The sequence below is a fragment of the Mus caroli genome, unplaced genomic scaffold (genome assembly GCF_978045245.1).
Source record: "Mus caroli unplaced genomic scaffold, Mus_caroli_1 scaffold_9, whole genome shotgun sequence".
Classification (NCBI taxonomy): Eukaryota; Metazoa; Chordata; class Mammalia; order Rodentia; family Muridae; genus Mus; species Mus caroli.
In genome coordinates this window covers 130,102,982-130,115,373 of record NW_028227264.1, presented here as the reverse complement: position 1 = coordinate 130,115,373, position 12,392 = coordinate 130,102,982, and the positions used below count along the sequence as shown (strand labels likewise).

The 12,392-nt window shown below is 38.8% G+C and overlaps 1 long non-coding RNA gene across 3 annotated transcripts in view; it reads left to right on the top strand.

Moving 5' to 3' along the window:
- Positions 1–12,392, top strand: part of LOC115032115 (uncharacterized) — a 28,531-nt gene that overhangs the window by 786 nt on the left and 15,353 nt on the right. For 2 of the 3 annotated variants that reach the window (XR_015048506.1, XR_015048504.1), the window contains exon 2: positions 10,725–10,837. The exons of the other annotated variant lie outside the window; for it this stretch is intronic. This is a non-coding gene — a long non-coding RNA (uncharacterized LOC115032115). The remainder of the gene's footprint in view (positions 1–10,724; positions 10,838–12,392) is intronic. 3 annotated transcript variants of the gene reach the window in all.

Below are 12,392 nucleotides of genomic sequence, written 5' to 3'. Positions count from 1 at the left end.
CTGTACTGGGACATATAAAGTTTGCGTGTCCAATGGGCCTCTCTTTCCAGTGATGGCTGATTAGGCCATCTTTTGATACATATGCAGCTAAAGACAAGAGCTCCGGGGTACTGGTTAGTTCATAATGTTGTTGCACCTACAGGGTTGCAGATCTCTTTAGCTCCTTGGATACTTTCTCCAACCAGTTGTGCCAGCACCATTTGTTGAAAATGCTGTCTTTCTTCCACTGGATGGTTTTAGCTCCCTTGTCAAAGATCAAGTGACCATAGGTGTGTGGGTTCATTTCTGGGTCTTCAATTCTATTCCATTGGTCTACTTGTCTGTCACTATACCAGTACCATGCAGTTTTTATCACAATTGCTCTTTAGTAGAGCTTTAGGTCAGGCATGGTGATTACACCAGAGGTTCTTTTATCCTTGAGAAGAGTTTTTGCTATCCTAGGTTTTTTGTTATTCCAGATGAATTTGCAGATTGCTCTTTTTAATTCGTTGAAGAATTGAGTTGGAATTTTGATGGGGATTGCATTGAATCTGTAGATTGCTTTTGGCAAGATAGCCAATTTTACAATGTTGATCCTGAAAATCCATGAGCATGGGAGATCTTTCCATCTTCTGAGATCTTTAATTTCTTTCTTCAGAGACTTGAAGTTTTTATCATACAGATCTTTCACTTCCTTTGTTAGAGTCACACCAAGATATTTTATATTATTTGTGACTATTGAGAAGGGTGTTGTTTCCCTAATTTCTTTCTCAGCCTGTTTATTCTTTGTGTAGAGAAAGGCCATTGACTTGTTTGAGTTAATTTTATATCCAGCTACTTCACCAAAGCTGTTTATCAGGTTTAGGAGTTCTCTGGTGGAATTCTTAGGGTCACTTATATATACTATCATATCATCTGCAAAAAGTGATATTTTGACTTCATCTTTTCCAATTTGTATCCCCTTGATCTCCTTTTGTTGTCGAATTGTTCTGGCTAGGACTTCAAGTACTATGTTGAATAGGTAGGGAGAAAGTGGGCAGCCTTGTCTAGTCCCTGATTTTAGTGGGATTGCTTCAAGCTTCTCTCCATTTACTTTGATGTTGGCTACTGGTTTGCTGTAGATTGCTTTTATCATGTTTAGGTATGGGCCTTGAATTCCTGATCTTTCCAAGACTTTTATCAAGAATGGGTGTTGGATCTTGTCGAATGCTTTTTCCGCATCTAACGAGATGATCACGTGGTTTTGGTCTTTGAGTTTGTTTATATAATGGATTATGTTGATGGATTTCCGTATATTGAACCATCCATGCATCCCTGGAATAAAACCTACTTGGTCAGGATGGATGATTGCTTTAATGTGTTCCTGGATTCGGTTAGCAAGAATTTTATTGAGGATTTTTGCATCTATATTCATAAGGGAAATTGGTCTGAAGTTCTCTATCTTTGTTGGCTCTTTCTGTGGTTTAGGTATCAGAGTAATTGTGGCTTCATAGAATGAGTTGGGTAGAGTTCCCTCTACTTCTATTTTGTGGAATAGCTTGTGCAGAACTGGAATTAGATCTTCTTTGAAGGTCTGGTAGAACTCTGCACTAAACCCATCTGGTCCTGGGCTTTTTTTGGCTGGGAGACTATTAATGACTGCTTCTATTTCTTTAGGGGATATGGGACTGTTTAGATCCTTAACTTGATCCTGATTTAACTTTGGTACCTGGTATCTGTCTAGAAATTTGTCCATTTCGTCCAGGTTTTCCAGTTTTGTTGAGTATATCCTTTTGTAGAAGGATCTGATGGTGTTTTGGATTTCTTCAGGATCTGTTGTTATGTCTCCCTTTTCATTTTTGATTTTGTTAATTATAATGTTGTCCCTGTGCCCTCTAGTGAGTCTAGCTAAGGGTTTATCTATCTTGTTGATTTTCTCAAAGAACCAACTCCCAGTTTGGTTAATTCTTTGAATAGTTCTTCTTGTTTCCACTTGGTTGATTTCACCCCTGAGTTTGATTATTTCCTGCCGTCTACTCCTCTTGGGTGAATTTTCTTCCTTTTTTAGTAGAGCTTTTAGATGTGTTGTCAAGCTGCTAGTGTGTGCTCTCTCCAGTTTCTTTTTGGAGGCACTCAGAGCTATGAGTTTCCGTCTTAGAAATGCTTTCATTGTGTCCCATAGGTTTGGGTATGCTGTGGCTTCATTTTCATTAAACTCTAAAAAGTCTTTAATTTCTTTCTTTATTCCTTCCTTGACCAAGGTATCATTGAGAAGAGTGTTGTTCAGTTTCCACGTGAATGTTGGCTTTCCATTATTTATGTTGTTATTGAAGATCAGCCTTAGTCCATGGTGGTCTGATAGGATGCATGGGACAATTTCAATATTTTTGTATCTGTTGAGTCCTGTTTTGTGACAAATTATATGGTCAATTTTGGAGAAGGTCCCATGAGGTGCTGAGAAGAAGGTATATCCTTTTGTTTTAGGATAAAATGTTCTGTAGATAACTGTTAAGTCCATTTGTTTCATAACTTCTGTTAGTTTCACTGTGTCCCTGTTTAGTTTCTGTTTCCACGATCTGTCCATTGATGAAAGTGGTGTGTTGAAGTCTCCCACTATTATTGTGTGAGGTGCAATGTGTGCTTTGAGCTTTACTAAAATGTCTTTAATGAATGTGGCTGCCCTTGCATTTGGAGCATAGATATTCAGAATTGAGAGTTCCTCTTGGAGGATTTTACCTTTGATGAGTATGGTGTCCCTCCTTGTCTTTTTTGATAACTTTGGGTTGGAAGTCGATTTTACTCGATATTAGAATGGCTACTCCAGCTTGTTTCTTCATACCATTTGCTTGGAAAATTGTTTTCCAGCCTTTCACTCTGAGGTAGTGTCTGTCTTTTTCCTGAGATGGGTTTCCTGTAAGCAGCAGAATGTTGGGTCATGTTTGTGTAGCCAGTCTGTTAGTCTATGTCTTTTTATTGGGGAATTGAGTCCATTGATATTAAGAGATATTAAGGAAAAGTAATTGTTGCTTCCTTTCATTTTTGTTGTTAGAGTTGGCATTCTCTGTTCTTGTGGCTGTCTTCTTTTTGGTTTGTTGAGGGATTACTTTCTTGCTTTTTCTAGGGTGTGATTTCCGTCCTTGTATTGGTTTTTTTCTGTTATTATCCTTTGAAGGCTGGATTCGTGGAAAGATAATGTGTGAATTTGTTTTTGTCGTGGAATACTTTGGTTTCTCCATCTATGGTAATTGAGAGTTTGGCCGGGTATAGTAGCCTGGGCTGGCCTTTGTGTTCTCTTAGTGTCTGTATAACATCTGTCCAGGCTCTTCTGGCTTTCATAGTCTCTGGTGAAAAGTCTGGTGTAATTCTGACAGACCTGCCTTTATATGTTACTTGACCTTTCTCCCTTACTGCTTTTAATATTCTATCTTTATTTAGTGCATTTGTTGTTCTGATTATTATGTGTCGGGAGGAATTTCTTTTCTGGTCCAGTCTATTTGGAGTTCTGTAGGCTTCTTGTATGTTCATGGGCATGTCATTCTTTAGGTTTGAGAAGTTTTCTTCTATAATTTTGTTGAAGATATTCGCTGGCCCTTTAAGTTGAAAATCTTCATTCTCATCAACTCCTATTATCCGTAGGTTTGGTCTTCTCATTGTGTCCTGTATTTCCTGGATGTTTTGAGTTAGGATCCTTTTGCGTTTTGTATTTTGATTGTTGTGCCGATGTTCTCTATGGAATCTTCTGCACCTGAAATTCTCTCTTCCATCTCTTGTATTCTGTTGCTGATGCTCGAATCTATGGTTCCAGATTTCTTTCCTAGGGTTTCTATCTCCAGCATTGCCTCATTTTGGGTTTTCTTTATTGTGTCTACTTCCCTTTTTAGGTCTAGTATGGTTTTGTTCATTTACATCACCTGTTTGGATGTGTTTTCCTGTTTTTCTTTAAGGACTTGTAACTCTTTAGCAGTGTTCTCCTGTATTTCTTTAAGTGAGTTATTAAAGTCCTTCTTTATGTCCTCTACCATCATCGTGAGATATGCTTTTAAATCTGGGTCTAGCTTTTCGGGTGTGTTGGGGTGCCCAGGACTAGGTGGGGTGGGAGTGCTGCGTTCTGATGATGGTGAGTGGTCTTGATTTACTGTTAGTAGGATTCTTACGTTTGCCTTTCACCATCTGGTAATCTCTGAAGCTAGTTGTTATAGTTGTCTCTGGTTAGAGCTTGTTCCTCAGGTGATTATGTTAGCCTCTATCAGCAGACATGGGAGACTAGCTCTCTCCTTAGTTTCAGTGGTCAGAGTACTCTCTGCAGGCAAGCTCTCCTCTTGCAGGGAAGGTGCCCAGATATCTGGTGTTCGAACCTGCCTCCTGGCAGAAGTTGTGTACCACTCACCAGAGGTCTTAAGATCCCGTGGAGGGTCCTGTGAGGAACTTGGGGGTGTCCAGAAACTCAGTGCACAAGGAACCCCGATGCTGGAGTGGACTGGAAGGGACTTGTGCCCCTAATCAGGCCGGGTTATCTGCTTCCCTAGTTAATGCAGTCTCAGGTCATGTACGATTGGATTGGAGCAGACGCTGTGTTCTACTCACCAGAGGTCTTAGGATCCCATGGGGGATCCTGTGTGGGTCCTTGTGGGTGTCCGGAGACTCCCCGGGCCAGGAACCCCCGTGCTGCAGTGGACCGGAGGGTGGTCAGATGTCTGGAGCCTGAAAAGGGCGCTGCCTCAGAAGCTCTGTGGCTCCCGCCTGTCCCAGAAGCTGTCTGCTTCTGTGTGCACACTCTCTCCTGTGCAGACTACTTTTCGGCGGAGTCCCGGGACCAAGATGGTTCCCGCCGTTCCTGAGGCAAAAACCTTCCCACTGTTTTTTAAATTGGAATTACCTTTAATTTTTCTTTTTATGAGGTAGTCGTTTCTCCTTGGGACAACATTATTTTCATGTTTTCTAAGAACTATACAAGTAGCCAGGGCTATACAGAGAAACCCTGTCTCGAAAAACCAAAAAAATAAAATAAATTAAAAAAAAAAATAAAGAACTATACAAGTTTTCACTTTGAAATCTTTAATGATTTGCTTAAGAGAGCATGTTCTGTGATCCACTGTGTTCATGCTCCACTTCATTTGCTGTCTTGGCAGCAGGTTGCTCTGAATATAGGAACTTATGTCATATTTTTTCTTTCATTTTCTTCTTTAGATATTTTCTGAAGATGAGAAGGTGGAATGTTTCATGTTTGGAATGCTTGTTTGCAAAATGACTCTGACCTACATATTACAGAGTATGGATGAAGGAAAAGGAGCAAATACTTAATATTTATCAATTAAATATCTTCATATATACTACTCTGCTACCCACACCATCATTAGCTGTAGATAAGAAATGAAAAGATTTTACTTTTGTCTAGAGTAGAAGAATGGGAACCAATATCCTTAACTTAGTAGTGGTTACAGTACTGATTACAACCATGATATATTTGTTAAATTTTACAAAAAAGAGAATTATGTAACTTTTAATATCACTAAGGATGTCTCATGTAAAAGAAATTACCTTATCCTACCTAAAAATTTTGAACCCTAACAGTACATTTAAGTCCCTTTTAAGTCCCTTTTTTCTGTTTGTCAGTAACTAGCTAGTAGGCAAGCCTAAGTTATTGAGAACCTAAATCATTAAACACCATCAAATAGAAAAAAAATTCTTAATTTTACATCACATTATATATAAAATATTGGGCAGTTTATAGTTATATGGTATAATGACATTAAAAATCATAAATTATAAAGATGACTCTGCTTCTTCTAAAAGAAGAAACACACACCAGAAGTCTTTGGGGAACTGATTGAGGGAAAAAGCCACTGAAAACGACCCCATAGACAGCTGTAAGTTAGATGACCATGGATACAGAAATGGAAAGAAAACAGCCTAAGAAAAAGCTCAAGGTAGGAGCAAATCACTTAAAAGGTTAAGGAAGGAAGAGAAACAAACAAGACAATCTTTTTTTAAGGGATACCAATTGACAGCTGCAACAAGGTCTAAATTGTATTTCAGGTTATACCCCACAACAGCATCCTGCATATATGTAGGCTACCATTATAACATGATTTAACATCTACATGAGATAGTGACCTTTACTGGTTTTCCACAGTACAATAAAATAAGTAAAATGCTATTGTATGAGTACTAATGTCCTTAAACGAATCAGTTTTCTCCAGAAAGAGACACACGTTAAAGACAGAACTTAGTGGCAGGTCAGTGCTTTGAAAGAGGGTTGGAGTCCTTCCCTGTCAGGGTCTCAGTGCAGCTCATCACCTGCTATTTATTAGGATGGAAACAGCAGCAGAAAGGACAATGGTCAGCAAGATTTAGGGAATGGTGAAGGATATTTTCAGTTTGTAATATGAAATTTAGGTACCCAGAGGCCTCAGAAGACATGACCTCATGATAGGTAAGAAGTATATGGTCTTGTGGAAAAGCCCGTGAATTCAAGAAGATAAAACTTTGTAAGTACGGGGCTGGAGAAATGGCTCAGCAGTTAAGAGCACTGACTGCTCTTCAAGAAGTCCTGAGTTCAATTCCCAGCAACCACATGGTGTATCACAACCATCTGTAATGGGATCCAATGCCCTCTTCTGGTGTGTCTGAAGACAGCTACAGTGTACTCATATAAATAAAATAAATAAATAATATTAAAAATAAAAAATTGTAAATACAATTTATACTTAAAAATGCAAGCTTATACAGAATTCTGAAATATTTAAATAAGGACATCAAAGACATAAAAGCCAGAGGAACCACTCAGCTAGTGATATAAGACTTTCCATTAAAATCATATACTGTCCTTAAAGTCACATGATTTCTATTTTTGAAATTTAGGAATCAGAGCTCTTTTGGTGTACTAGACTTAGGTACATGTCTAAGATCCAAGTTTCAGGTCATTATATTCAGCTTATTGTGTTATTTACATAGAAAGCATATTAGCTCCTTTCACTCAACTGTAAATCCTATAGAGGTCTTTATCATTACTATACTGTGATTATATAAGAAGTCTCCTCATTTATCTTAAAGGCACATCTGTTATGTTTGTTATGCACTACGTTTTTCACTTAAGCTTAAGAAGGTCATTTGGCTGGGATTGGGGCAGTGCAGAGCATGTGCAAGTCTGGGGTCTTGTTGGCTAGATGCTCTACGCAACACAGCAGACAAGGACCCACAGATGCATCTCCCCTCACATATGAAATACATTGCTTATAAAACCAGGGGAAATTACCCGTAATTTATGATTATCTCAATTATACATATAAATAGAAGAAAATGATTTCCTAAAAGCATCCTGGAGGATTTTTGCCACATTTACATAAATTAAGCTTAACTATTTTTAAAATTTTAGCATGCTTACAGGATTTTTATTCTCATGAATCACCTCTCAAGGGGAAAGGCCATACATTAAATTTAATAGTATATCTTAGATTGTTTTAAGATCACAAACAGTAGGAAACAGTTCTATTCAGTGTGTCAAACAGCTAGAGACACATGATTATAGGAATCCAGCTGCTTCTAAGAAAGAGGAGAAACAGTTCATAATAAAGATTTGGGGACAATAATTGAATAAAGCCATATACACCTATTACACAGGGAAATATAACTAAATTAACCAACAGTAGAGACAGAAACTGTCAGAAAGACCAAATCTGTTCTGCAACAACAGTTCACCATTGGTGTAAAACATTTTTAAAAGGCAGGAGGACAGACAAACAAATAAAACTCTCTGTCTGACAAACACCAAGTGGCAGTCACAACAATTACACAATTTTGTTTCAAACTGCACACTGGGACCATGTTGTGCATGCATATGAGCTATTTGTATTACATCAAGTTCTATTGCTCTCTGTGACTGAAATAAGTGACTAGAGTGAGACCCTAACTTCAAACGTTCCACTCTGGAAGGTGAGGTTCTCTTTCTAAGCATAGAGGTCGATTCAAGAACCTGTTTTTTTGTCACTAGGGAAAGATTAAAGTAACAGAACTTCATTACCAGTTTGTTACTTTGGTACTTGGTACTTTGAGGGGGGATTGGAGCCCAGAAACAGCCAGTTTGTGTTAACCTGTTTTTGTGTTGAATTTATAAGTTAAAGGTCATCATCAACATTCATGCACAGAAAAACAGCATGTGTAAGACTGGGAGTCTCATTATGCATTTCCCATGGATAAAGGATTACTAGTACTACTGAAGAACAGAGCACAGTACAAAAATACTGTGAACACACTTACCAGACTTAATATGTTTATGCACACACACAGTCCAAACAGAGAACGTAGAGCCATTATTTAATCAAAGCCTCCTTAGTAAATGTGTTTTCCATATATGTAAAATTTTCAGCCAACTAAAGCTTAAGTACCAAAATATTTTTAGTTAAAGCTGTTTTATATGGGAATATTTCTCCAATGAGATAATCTCTATAAAGCATAGAATACAAGTCCTGGCACATAGAGTTCAAAAAATATACACTGTAGCTGTAGCATGTGTAAGACTGGGAGTCTCATTATGCACTCATTCAGACACTCCAGAAGAGGGAGTCAGATCTCAATACAGGTGGTTGGGAGCCACCATGTGGTTGCTGGGATTTGAACTTTGGACCTTCGGAAAAGCAGTCGAGTGCAAAGGAAAATATTTAGTTAGGGCTGGCTGGAAATTTTAAAGAAAAGCAACAGGGTAAGAAAGCACTGTCTTTTAATGACTATTAAATTTAATGACTATTAAATTCTCAAAAAACCACGTGCCTCACAGTCAGGTATCTGGTGTGTTTGCAAGGCATTCCTGTAAGAAAGAAGAGGAGGGCCGGGCGTGGTGGCACACGCCTTTAATCCTAGCACTTGGGAGGCAGAGGCAGGCGGATTTCTGAGTTCGAGGCCAGACTGGTCTACAGAGTGAGTTCCAGGACAGCCAGAGCTATACAGAGAAACCCTGTCTCGAAAAAAACCAAAAAAAAAAAAAAAAAAAAAACAAACAAACAAAAAAAAAACACCCCCCCAAAAAAAAAGAAGAAGAGGAGGAAATAATGCCTTAACAGCACCATTTGATCATAACCCCATTAGAGCTATGGTGTAGAACTGCCAATCTGTTTAGGCTCATACCATTTAAATATTGCAAAATATATGCATGTTGAATAGGTGTTAAATATATTCCAAAATCGTCTAATAAGCAAGTAGTTCATAGTAAAGCTGGAGTTACTCAGATACTTGTAAGATGTTTCTAAGTTTGGTGAGAGGGGCAGTGTATGAGTTGAGAATGTTGTTTTATAGAAAACTTAATCCCATAGCACATGTTTATGAGGAACAAAAAAAAGTCAAATTGTGTGAATGCAATGTGGGATCCTTTCATTTGTTGTTATTCTTCTTTTAATAGGATTATTATATGTCACAATGGATACAAGCCATGTGAGCATAGGGATATTGAAAGAAGCAATGTACCTCTGTCTTTCCTAGACAAATGAGAAGATATGCAGTAGTATCCACTTCAAGTAGATTTTCTGAGTGTTATTCAAGTTTTCAGTTAATTGTTTTTTGTTAAGGCCTAGGGAAAACATTAAAGCCTAGATGGAATGTTAAGACCTAGGTAACTGTTACCTGGCTAGCCTGCCATTTGTGCTGTTGCTAAGAAACTTTCTCATATGTTGTTTTTGCTGTTACTAGAAAACTTTCTCATGCCCAAGTTATTTGCATATTCTGTTATATTCTGTGCTCTAGGAAACCAATCACAACAGAAGTCAGTTAGAACTGCTTGGTATAGTTAGCCACAGTAAGCTTGGACCTGAAGCAACCACCCAGCAGCAATTCCTGTACCTGTGTATAAGTTTTTATGGTATTTGCCTTTATAAGATGCCCCTGGGATAGAACCCAACATAAGAGAGACAGCTACATCTATTTAGAATAAGACTTCCATTTTAAGTAGAGGTTGAGTGAAGTTTAAGTTCCCAAGATCTTCCTGGGAATTGACAACCTTAGTTGGCAGAAAGAGACATGTACGTGAGTAACTGACATCCTGGTTAATGAGTTAAGACATGAAAGTTATATAAGGCAAGTTGAATACCCCAACCAATTGGTACAGGATAAATGTACAACAAAGACATGTTCCTAAGGAAATCCCCTATCCCTAAATCTTGATTGGTGGAATAACTTGATACAGATGTTTATTGATCTCACATTTAAAAAGCCCCATAGGCTTTTAATTCAAGGTCACAGTTCAGCTCCTGAGTCTGAATTATAGCTCTGATTTATCAGTCCTGGGACATATACCCAATAAACTATCCATGTCTGACTGAGATTGGTATTTGTGTGGTTTGTGAAGTGACTCCTGGACTCCAACAGATTTCCAAATTTATTGCGAACATTTACAAACTCCCATGAATACTAGGAATATGGAAATTCTTCTGTTTTTCCTGATTCACTTTGCAAATGTGGTACAACTTATAGGAAAAGTTATGAGTGCAATCAGTGTGGTAAAGCTCTGAGTTCTTCCTGTTCTCTTCAAACATGTGAAAAGCTTCATATAGAAAAAGAATGCTATAATTGTAAAACATGTAATAAATGCTCTTACCATTCAAAGATGCAAAACAACCCACAATGAAGGGGAACACCATGAATGCAAACAAAGTGATAAAACTAAGATCTGATTCCTCTTTATCATTAGACAAAATTATAAAATTATTCTATACATACAAAAAGAGTCATCAGTGTAATGAATGTGGTAAAGCTTTCACATGTGCCAATTATCTTTGCAGGCATGAAAGAAATACTGGAGAGAAACCCTCTGAATATACTCAATGTGGTAAAGCCTTTGCATATCAGAATCATTCTCAAAGGCATGAAAAGAAATCATACTGGAAAGAACCCTGTGAGTGCATTTAATATGGTGAAGCCTTTGCACACTTCTATAGTCTTAGTCATCATGAAAGAATTCACACTGAAGAGAAACTCTATAAAGGTAGTAATGTGGTAAATCCTTTGAGTTATAGTATCTGTTGAGATCAAACACACCTGAAACACAGATCAGTGCAAATGACAAGAATTTATTGTATCAAGCTGTGACTGATTGATTAGGGCCAAAAAAAAAAAAAACAAACCCAAAAAAACCCAAAAAACAAAAAACAAAAAACCATACTTGGAAGCTGAATAGCATGAAGCAGAGAGTGGGAACTGGAAATGGTGTATGGATGTGTATTCTGAAGCCCACTCCAAGTGACAAATTTCCTCCAGAAGGCCAGCACTTCCTAAATCTTCCCAAATGATACTGTGAGACCATAAGAGACAGTTTCTTTTCTGGTTGAGCTAGGATTAAACCCCTGTGTTTCTGCAAGGGACAGAAGGTCATTTGCCATGCCCCCAGACACCAGGCTCCTGACACAAAGCCTCAGCTCCATAATTCTGTGGCCATCAGTCACATGGGGCAATGCCCCAAGCCCTTGGTATTCTGTCTGGACTCCAACCCCACAGTTACCTGGCAACAGCCAGGTAGGCCTGGCCCACTATAAAAGGGGCTGCTTGCCCCCTTCTCCCTCTCTTACTCTCTTACGCTTGCCCCCCTCTCTCTTGCCCTCTTGCTCCTCCCCTCTCTGCATTCCCTTCTCCCCTCTCTCCACATGGCTATGGTCAGCCTCTACTTCTCTACTCTCTCCCTTTCTCTGCCGTTGTCTGCCTCTACTACCCTCTTACCTGCCCTTCCCTAACCTCAGGCCCACCCTGAGAAAAGGGGGTAAGGTTTCATCACAGCTCTCCGCCATGACAATAAACACCTTAAAACCATGTACTGTCTCTTCTCATTGGGATCCACCATGCTGGAGTAATGGAGCAGGTCTTCCTCTAAAGATCCACGGGACTAATCTCATACAGGAAGCCCCTCTACTTTCTCAGCCACTGCTTCCACTGAGCCACTCGCCCAAACAAGACAAAGACTCTCTCTCTCTGCTGGATGTTTCACCTCCTATTTCCTGCCTTAGTTCATTGGCCATTGGCTTTTTAAAATTGACAGGTGATGCTTCCATGAAGCATTTAAGAGATTCTCTCTACAGCTTAGAGCTTGTGGGAGTGGTCAGTCAATGACAGGTCTAACAAGGCACAAAACAAGAGAAGGAACCCATTCTGGGCACTGCCTGGAAGGCTTAAAGAACCAAACGCAACTGACTTAAAAAAATCAATGAAATAATTCCTAATGATATTCTGCTATACTTGTACATGGGTTCCCAGTTCAATCATCATCAAAGAGGCTTCCTCTGTCAGTTGATTGGAGCATATGAGGACACCCATATCCAAACACTAGGTGGAGCCTGGGTTAGGGGGCTAGGGGGTTAGGAAGTTGGGGTTAGGGTTAGTATATGACATAGAATAATCACTGCATATGTTTATCATTGTTATATTATATGACAAAATAGTATATTGAAAATAAACGCCAT